This window comes from Cupressus sempervirens, chromosome 8 (genome assembly GCF_028749045.1).
Source record: "Cupressus sempervirens isolate cs-2001-9-10 chromosome 8, ASM2874904v1, whole genome shotgun sequence".
In the NCBI taxonomy this organism is placed as follows: Eukaryota; Viridiplantae; Streptophyta; class Pinopsida; order Cupressales; family Cupressaceae; genus Cupressus; species Cupressus sempervirens.
This window is the reverse complement of record NC_143125.1, coordinates 732,594,040-732,604,075: the sequence shown is the minus strand read 5'-3', so window position 1 is coordinate 732,604,075 and position 10,036 is coordinate 732,594,040. Positions and strand designations below refer to the sequence as shown.

The following is a 10,036-nucleotide window of genomic DNA, read 5'->3' as shown; positions in this document are numbered from 1 at the left end:
GGGAGAGAAACTTGAGGTCCTGCAGATGAATGTTGTGTGGATTTCTTTACTGAGCAAGGGCTTTGATTGTCATCATATGTTTTTTTCTTGCTATCCATATCAAAAGGAGGTTGAGAGCCATTACTATTAGGGCAAGGGTTTTGATTGTCATCAGGTGTTTTATTCCCTTCACAAACATGGGATTTAGAGTCAGAGTCCAAATCAGAGTGATGTGCGGATTTACATAGAAGTTTACGGCCATCAAGTGACTTATCACTAGGGTTTGGTGGTAGTTTGACCCTTCTAGAATTAGGGTTTGGTGGTTGAGAGACTACACAGAGGTCATATGGGAGAAGTTTATCATCATTATTAGTGCTTTGTTTTCTTCATAGAAAGGGAGAGGAGGTTGAGAAACTCTAATGGCCTGAGGTTGTTTTTCATGACTTCCATCATTAGGGTTTGGTGGTTGAGAGACTAAGCATAGGTCATATGGGACAAGTTTTCCATCATCATGAAGTGCTTTGTTTTCTTCATACAAATGGAGAGAAGGTTGAGAAGGTTGAGATTCAGCAGTATAGAACAATGGGCCTGTTAAATGCCCAATGGAAGGTTCTTCCCTTGTAGTACTCAAAATCAGTCTTCTCTCCACACTGGAGAAAAACTTTTTAAGGTGCGATGTAAAAACCCTAAAACTCTCCAAATCATTATGGCCCCCACAAATAATCCACAAGGGCTGAAACTTCTCCTTGCAAAGATTCCACAGCTTTTGCCCATGCGAAAAGTCCACAACTTCATCCAAAGTACCATGCATGACAAGCACCGGACAATTCACCCTTCCTATCTTATCCACATTGCTGAAAATATCAAAACAGTAGGTTTTCTTCACAGGGAAGATAACGCGCAATCCAGAAAGTATTGCACCTTGTAAAACAACACCACCCAGTTTGTTAATTCTTGCAGCTAAATCCACCGTAGGGCCACTCCCTATAGACTGCCCATAAAGTACAATTTGCTCCTCCTCTACTCCATAGTTTTCTCTCAAACATTTGAATCCTGCCTCTATATCTGCATAACAATTCTTTTCGCTGGGTTTCCCTGTGGATTGTCCATAGCCAGAGTAGTCATATCCCATCACATTCACTCCAAAATAACTGCTCATCTCCCTCAGGAAAGAGTACATGGAACCCAAATCGACAGCATTGCCATGGGAATATAAGAGAGTTAATTTCGCAGCTGGGTTCCTCACAAAAATCGCCACAATCTCTTGTCCTCTCTCCGTAGGCAGCTTCAACACATCAACATTTTCACATTCTGGAACACATGAGATTTTCAACTCTTTTGTAACACTGTCTGCTATCAATGTGTATGTAGGAGGATTTGGAGGGAAAAACGCCATTTTAGCAGCCAAATAAGAAGTAATCCCTCCCATCGCTCACAATAACCGAAATAAACCTTTAAATTTGGTATTTTATCCGAACTGAAGTAACTGTAAATTGAATTTTGTAGCTGGGAAAAAATATATAGCAAGTAACGATGTCACAAAGATTTTGGCTTGTGAAATTGTTGAATAGGCCGACGACGATTGGCCCGCTACCCAGTCTTAGTAAGGCACCATTTTTTCTCTTCTTTGATGTTCATACCACCCACGGCAATATCTGGTCCTTTTCTAATTGTAATGCAGTTCATTCACTTGTCACTCTCCTATATTTTTTCTCATGAATATCAGTTTATCACTTATATAATAGCTATATATCTTTCCCTTAACTGCTTTAGAAAGTTGGACATTCTTTTAATTTTCAAACGAAGAATAAATAATAATGATTTCTTAAAACTTTAATTAATGAATTTATAGCTACATCATAACCATTTTTTATCATTAGGCAAGAGCCTACATCAGAATGGTAATTTGCAAGCTTCTCATGTGGAAGATCTTGGGTTCAAATCTACAAAATAAAACTAGATACATCCATAATCAATTTCAAAATTAAATATCCCTCATTTTAAATAATTTTCTATTATATATACCATGTTTGAAAATTTAAAGGGCAAGTCAACTTTCTTAGGAGTCAAAAGTGTCAACTTAGGTTGTCTCATATGTCCACATTCAATTTCGACAATCAATTATTTAAACTTCTTGATCTATCTAATATCATCTCTTATATTTACTTTAAGAATCATGAGATTGATAAATATTTTAGAGTGTATTGTCCTAAATTTTCACCCTTGCATTTATGGCACTTTCACGTTTCGCCCTACAAGAAAACATAGGGCCATGATCAATAGGCTCATTTTGGCATCATGACTCCCTAGAGCACAATGTTCATGACCTCTCATACAAATTTCGAGCCCACACACTTGGAGATGAAAATCTTAAACACAAAGACCTCTTTCGACCCTCTTTTGGATTCATACATAACAACTATTTGCACCCATCCACGACCATAAAAGGTCCATTTTTGCCCATTTGAGGCTCTCTCACTTTTGAACTTTCTAGCTCTCCCACTATCTCTCTCCTCCTTTATTTTTACTTGTACCTCCATAGTGAAGCTTTGTAGGATTCATTCCACACCTTAAGAAGGATAAAAGTTTAAATTTGGTGCTTTATCTAAGAAGTAGCTGTAAATTGAATTTTGTTGCTGGGAAAGAGTAATTACCAAGTAACGATGTTACAAAGTTTTTTCTCATGAAGTTGCTTATTAGGTGATGATATTTGGTCTACCACCCTGTCTTAGCAAGGTGTCATTTTTCTTTACTTTGATGTTCATGTTACCCATAGAAATATCTAATCCTTTTACTAATTGCAATGTAGTGCATTGACTTGGTTACTCTCTTATATTTTCTCATGAATATCAATTTCTCACTTATAAAATAGTTATATACATTTCCCTTGACTAATTTAGAAAGTTCACATTCTTTAAATTTTCAAACAAACAATAAATAACAAAGATTCTCTTTGAACTTTAAAACTTTTGAGTTTATAGCTAAATCATAATTAGTTTTCTACCATCAATTTTGAAATTAAATTTCTTTCACTTTAACTTTTTAATTAGCATTTAATTATATATTATATTTAAAAACAAAACAAAAAACACAAAAAATTATAAATTGATTTACATTTATTAGAAAAGTAGTTAGGAAAATGAGAACTATATAATTCATGCTAATTAAAACATTAAATTTATATATATTTAATTTAAAGATTCTCTTTGAACTTTAAAACTTTTGAGTTTATAGCTAAATCATAATTAGTTTTCTACCATCAATTTTGAAATTAAATTTCTTTCACTTTAACTTTTTAATTAGCATTTAATTATATATTATATTTAAAACCAAAACAAAACACACAAAAAATTATAAATTGATTTACATTTATTAGAAAAGTAGTTAGGAAAATGAGAACTATATAATTCATGCTAATTAAAACATTAAATTTATATATATTTAATTTAAAAAGTTGAAGATGGAAAAAACCATTTTCAATTAAAAGGAAAAAGAAGGTTACAACCAAAATCATAAAAGACATTACAAATAGGCCAGAAATTAGTTTTGGACGTCATTTGCACTATTGCGGATTCCAGATTTTGAGGAGTAGAATAGGGTGTTTCGGCTGTAAGTGGTAGGTGGTTTTTTTTTTGATTTTGTCAAGTTGGTTTTAGTTATTACATGTTAGTATTAGTTAAATTAATTGTATTTTAAGTGTTTTAGTAGTTAGTTGTTTAGATTAGTTAATTTTTTATATCTAGCTAAATCATATGTTAGATAGAGAACTATATAATATTTTTAAATTAAATATCTACTTAATCATAAATGTAAATTTTACATCAAACATAGAAAACTCAAGTTGACACCTAGATAACTAAATTAATTACATTTGAGAAAACATTAACATAGTACAAACCTGTATAGATAGCTAACATGTAGTGAAACATTAGGTAGAACTAAACTATAATAACTTCTAGTTGTTTAAACTTGAAAACTTAAAATTTAACCAATTTCAAACTTAGAAAACTTGGAAACTATAATAACATGCATGTACATGAAATTCAAAAAACTTGTTCAGACCTCAAGATAGCTATAAATTAGTTTCATTTTAGAAAACATTAACATAGTAAACCTATGTACTTTAACATGTAGTCAAAAATTAGGTAGAAGAAAGTTGTCTTAATTTGAAATTAGTGTTTTATCAAACATACACATGTGCATATTTTTTTGTTCACATACATGAGCCATACATCAAGTTAAATAAGATGATCTATATTTTTTAGTTACATTAAACATTGTATATATATATATATATATATATATATATATATATATATATATATATATATATATATATATATATATATATATATATATATATATATATATATATATATATACATGTTTTAAATTAAATTTAACTTTTAGTTTTATACACTTACATATCTTAACTACATTTATAGACATATCTTCTTTGCATATCATTATGGCATTTGGTATTGGTCGTGCACCTACATCCTTAGGGGAGGCTAGTGTTTAGGGAGGGTGGTGTATTGCTAAGTTAGGTACAACACATAGACTAACATCATCCTCTAAGGAGAGGCAATGTTTATTTAGAGATATAGTTGCTAGGTTATCTCATGCTATAGAGTTTCTTGATTCTACACTTTTGGCTTCTATCACTCTCCCTATTAGGGAGAAGATTGTTTCTATGAGAGATGACTTATGTCATATAATTGAGATGATAGGGAAATACAACTCATGTGATGATATTAGTATTGAGACTTTTGACTCTTCCCTTTCTCGCAATGTCATTGGCACTGTGAAGTTGATGTAGGAGCATCTAGCGTGGAAATTTAAAAAAAATTATATATATATATATATATATATATATATATATATATATATATATATATATATATATATATATATATATATATATATATATATATATATATATATATATATATATATATATATATATATATATTGGAGGAGAGAGAAAGTGATGAAAATAGAAAGAAAATAATAAAAAATAGAAAATAGAAAAAAAAGGAAAAGAGGAATTTCTATTTTCGAGGTGCACAGGTGGCGTAAATAGAAAAATAAAATAAAAATGGTTGTCATTCCATTTATCGAGGTGTGTAGGTGGAAATCCTAGAAGGTTGTGGATATTGTGTAGGTGGAATTCTAGAAGGATGTGGATAAATCATGCATTGGGTGGTAAGTGCCTATTTAAGCAAGGCATATGAGCATTTCTAATCAAGCTTTGGAAGGTCAAGCTTCAAGGTGTGAAAGCTTGAAGGGTGATCTCTTTTTGTAGAAGCTTGGAGAGAAGGAAGAAGCTAAAGGGTGAGTTTTCCTAAGTCTATGAATAGAGCATCGAATGTAAGGCAATTTACATCAAGATTGTGGTGGAATTGTGAGTGTGTGGAGAAAGCACAAAATGTGAGGCAGTTTACACTTGGATCTTGGATAGAGTTTGAGAAGAGCTAGTAGTTGTGGCTTGGAAGACAAGGAGATTGCTTGGTGGGCTTGCGAGTAAAAGTTTAGATCTTCCTTGGAGGTTTCTACCAAAGTGTGGATTTGGACTAGCTTGGGTTTTGATTAGATCTTGAGAGATCTTGCCGAAATATTATTGTAATTGCTATTGTATTTGGTCATAACTAGGAAGGCCTTACAACTTGACACATTTCATGTAACCATTATTTTATGAATAAAGAGTTGTGATTTGATATCAGATCTTGCATTCTTTGTTATGAGTTGGTAGGATGGTGTGGCCCTTCATCAAGTGGTATTAGAGTGCGAGTTCCTGAGTGTACAAGTAGATCACCAAAGTGTGAGGCATTTTGTACCAAGACCTTGGTTGGGTGAAGTTTATCAAAGCATAGTTGTTCTTGAACATGTAAATAGATCGCCAAAGCTGAGGTAGTTTGCACTAGGACTTGGGTTGGGGAAGTAGATCTGAGTTGGTCTTGATTTGAGGGCTTGCAGATGAGTTGATGGATGCAGAGATGGAAGACTGAACTTGTTGAGGCATGATCGTAAAGAGCTTGTAGATTGTAGATCTATTGTCCTAGACTTGTGATGTGGTCCTTGATTGCTCGTGTGAGGTGGCAAGTTGCGATCTAACTTGCAAACAATTTGAGGTTGTCACAAGGAGCATAGGAAGGATTTGTTGCAGAGGATTTTCGAAGATCTTGAAAGATGGCTCCAAGAGGATTGGACCCTGAGATGATTGAAAAACTCCATGATATAGTGGAGAGGAATTTTTCTAAGATGTCTACTCGGTTTGAAGCTAGATTGGCTGGTCAAGTTAAGGATGTTTGAGAGAGAAGATGGCATTGCAAGGTTGAGGTGGAAGAAGTTGGTTTTATTGATCAGATTGTGGAGTTTGATAAAAAACTTGTAGAGTAGCTAGATGTTGTTCCTAACCTTGTCGATGTTGGGATAGAGGTTGGTTTTCATGATCAGTTGGTTGATTCTGACATGGAGATTGTAGAGCACTCAGTTGTGGATGATCTAGTTGTTGTTGGTGATGATTTGTATGTTGCAGAGCATCTTGTTGTGAGCAATGAGACTGCTGGTGTTGTGAGTTTGGCATATGTTGCTAAGAAGTTACATATTGTTGTTGATATGAAGTTTTTTGTTGTTGGTGTGGATTCACTAGTTGTTGATGTGGATGAGGGTTTTCTATTGAAGCATTATGTTCAGTTTATTCCTAGGAGTGAGCATGATGATTGGATGATTGAGATTCTGGTGTTTGACAGAGTGATGCAAATGTGGAAGATTTCCTTGTTGGTTTTCTTGTCCCTGTTGAGGTGGAAACCTTTGGTGAAGATGAAGATGGTTGTAGATCTTTCTTTTTGGCATCAAAGTGTGGGACACACTTTTCTATCTATCGGGGGAGTCTAATACAGGAGCATCTTGCATGGGAAATTAAAAAAAAATTGGAGGAGAGAGAAAGTGAAGAAAATAGAAAATAGAAAAAAGAGGAAAAGAGGAATTTTTATTTTTGAGGTGCATAGGTGGCGTAAATAGAAAAATAAAGTAAAAATGGTTGTCATTCCATTTATTGAGGTGTGTAAGTGGAAATTCTAAAAGGTTGTGGATATTGTGGAAGGTTGTGGATATTGTGTAGGTGGAAATTCTAGAAGGTTGTGGATATTGTATAGGTGTAATTCTAGAAGGATGTGGATAAATCATGCATTAGGTGGTAAGTGCCTATTTAAGAAAGGCATATGAACATTTCTAATCAAGCTTTGGAAGGTCAAGCTTCAAGGCGAAAGCTTCAAGGTGTGAAAACTTGAAGGGTGATCTCTTTTTGTAGAAGCTTGGAGAGAAGGAAGAAGCTAAAAGGCAAGTTTTCCTGAGTTTGTGAATAGAGCGCCGAATGTGAGGTAGTTTATAGCAAGATTGTGGTGGAATTATGAGTGTGTGGACAAAGCATCGAATGTGAGGCAGTTTACACTTGGATCTTGGATAGAGTTTGAGAAGAGCTAGTAGTTGGGGCTTGGAAGAAAAGGAGATTGCTTGGGGGGCTTGCGAGCACAAGTTTAGATCTTCCTTGGAGGTTTCTACCACAGTGTGGATTTGGAATAGCTTGGTTTGGATTGGATCTTGAGAGATCTTGCAAAAATGTTATTGTATTTGGCCGTAATCGGGAAGGCCTTACAACTCGACACATTGCATGTAACAATTATTTTACGAATAAAGAGTTGTGATTTGATATCAAATCTTGCATTCTTGGTTATGAGTTGGTAGGGTGGTGTGGCCCTTCATCAGAAGTATAGATAGATTGATACACATGTCTCCACTACTATGGTGAAGAGTATGTTTCCCTTTTATACAGATAGGTCTAGAGTTAAAGGTTGTTTGAATACAAAGTGTATAGATTAGCTTGTTGCATCATTTATATATCTTCACTGGTTAGCTACACATCATAGGTGGCCACAAAAGAATGAGTTTCATCTTTATTTTTGCAAATAATTTTTTGTAGAATTTCATTTACATCATGATGTAGACTATATCGATTTTCCAAGTCATGTTGGGCAGGGGCTTGATAAATTATTAGAGAGATTTAGACCTGTGGACACCCCTGTGCCCATTAATAAATGAGTAATGATGGGTCCAAACCTTTTGGTCATACTGAGAGCTCCACAAATGGCTACCATAGGTATGACTATTCCAAATGATACAATCAGGACTCAGATCTATTCTAGCATTACCACAATTTCAATGTAGTTATCAGAGATGTCTTCAGATTGATGTGGCAAATATATGTTACAATCTTGCAATACCATTTCGACAGCTACATCCTTTAGCATAGGATTTGATGTTGTGTATGGGATAGAAAATATACCATCTCCACTAGAGGTTTCTGCTATATCAAATGTGGATGCATTGCATCATATGGAATCCTATTAGAATTTGATTTTCTTGGTTCATATTAGGCATTATTGATAGTCACAAGGATTCCTCTTAGTGACATTGGTGGACACATTAGCCATATTCTCACACACACAATAGGATCACATGATTTATAGAGACAGGAGGATATCCCTACACCTTCTACAAAACCTGTTCCTACACATGGCCCTTCAACACTCACCCCCACACCTACTCAGGATCCTATAGCACCTACTCCTACACATGGCACTACAACACCCACCCCCTCCACCTATTAAGGATCTTGTACCACCTCCTACAAAACCCCCCATACTTAGGCCCTAACAATATGACAATGTCTATTTACCACTATGCTTGTAGATGAGATGGTTGACTTGGACCAGGCTACTTTATCACTAGAAGATTTAGATAACAGTCAGATTGGTAGAGCATTATATGATGCTATTGTAAATATAAATTTATATGTTTAAATTTATTTTTTACTATAATTTACACTTATAAGTTTAACATACTTGAGCTTAAATAAATGTACTTAGAGACATACATATATTCAAGTAATTCAATCTAATTTTTGTACATACATGTGTTCTATAGGGTCTTAGTGATAGTATGTTGCATTTTGGAGATCTTTAGACCTGAACAGATCTTGCATGACATGAGTCACATGTATGTTACATTTACACACACACACACACACACACACACACACACACACACACACACACACACACACACACACACACACACACACACACACACACACACACACACACACACACACACACATGTGATACAATACATGCACATACATAATTTTATAATAACAAATTTATTTCATTTTACACAGGGTTCAAACTCAAGTCGTAGAGCCTTTTAGGGTCATGGATCAAGAGGGGGATGTGGTTGACCTTATTTTAGATGTCTATTTTGTTGATGTTGAGACATTATATATACATGTTATTTCAAATACTTTGATATGGAGACCTCGATGTTGTTTATATTTTATTTGGATACATTTGATGTGGTATTTTAGAGTCATTTGATGTGGTATTTTAGAGACATTTCATATGTTATTTGGATACATTTGATGTGGTATTTTAGAGACATTTGATGTGGTATTTTGGAGACATTTTATGTGGTATTTTGGATACATTTTACATGGGTACATTATTTCACAGATGTGTTATTTTGTAGATACACATGTGATGTTCATGTTGAATGTATGTATGCTTTCCATATTCATATTTTTATTTCATAAATCATGTGTTATTTTGTACATGTGTTACAACATTTAATCAATAAATTTAATACATATTTAAGAACATAAAGAGTACTAGTAAAGAATACATGTGTTACAACATTTAATCAGTAAATTTAATACATATTTAAAAACATAGAGTGCTAGTACAAAGAATACATATGTTACAACATTTAATCAATAGATTTAATACATATTTAAGAACATAAAGAGTACTAGTAAAGAATACATGTGTTACAATATTTAATCAATAAATTTAATACATATAAGAACATAAAGAATGTAATACGTGCTATAGAATCTAATAAAAGTGTATTTAATCAATAAGGGGGTTGTCCTAATGTGATGTCTTAAGGGGTGGTTTTAAGGGGAGATCCTAAGGGGAAGTCCTAATGGGATGTCTTAAGG

The 10,036-nt window shown here is 33.7% G+C and overlaps 1 pseudogene; it reads right to left on the bottom strand.

Moving 5' to 3' along the window:
* Nucleotides 1-310: 310 nt before the first annotated feature.
* LOC149544517 (uncharacterized) lies at nucleotides 311-1,408 on the bottom strand (annotated as a pseudogene).
* Between the last annotated feature and the right edge of the window lie 8,628 nt (nucleotides 1,409-10,036).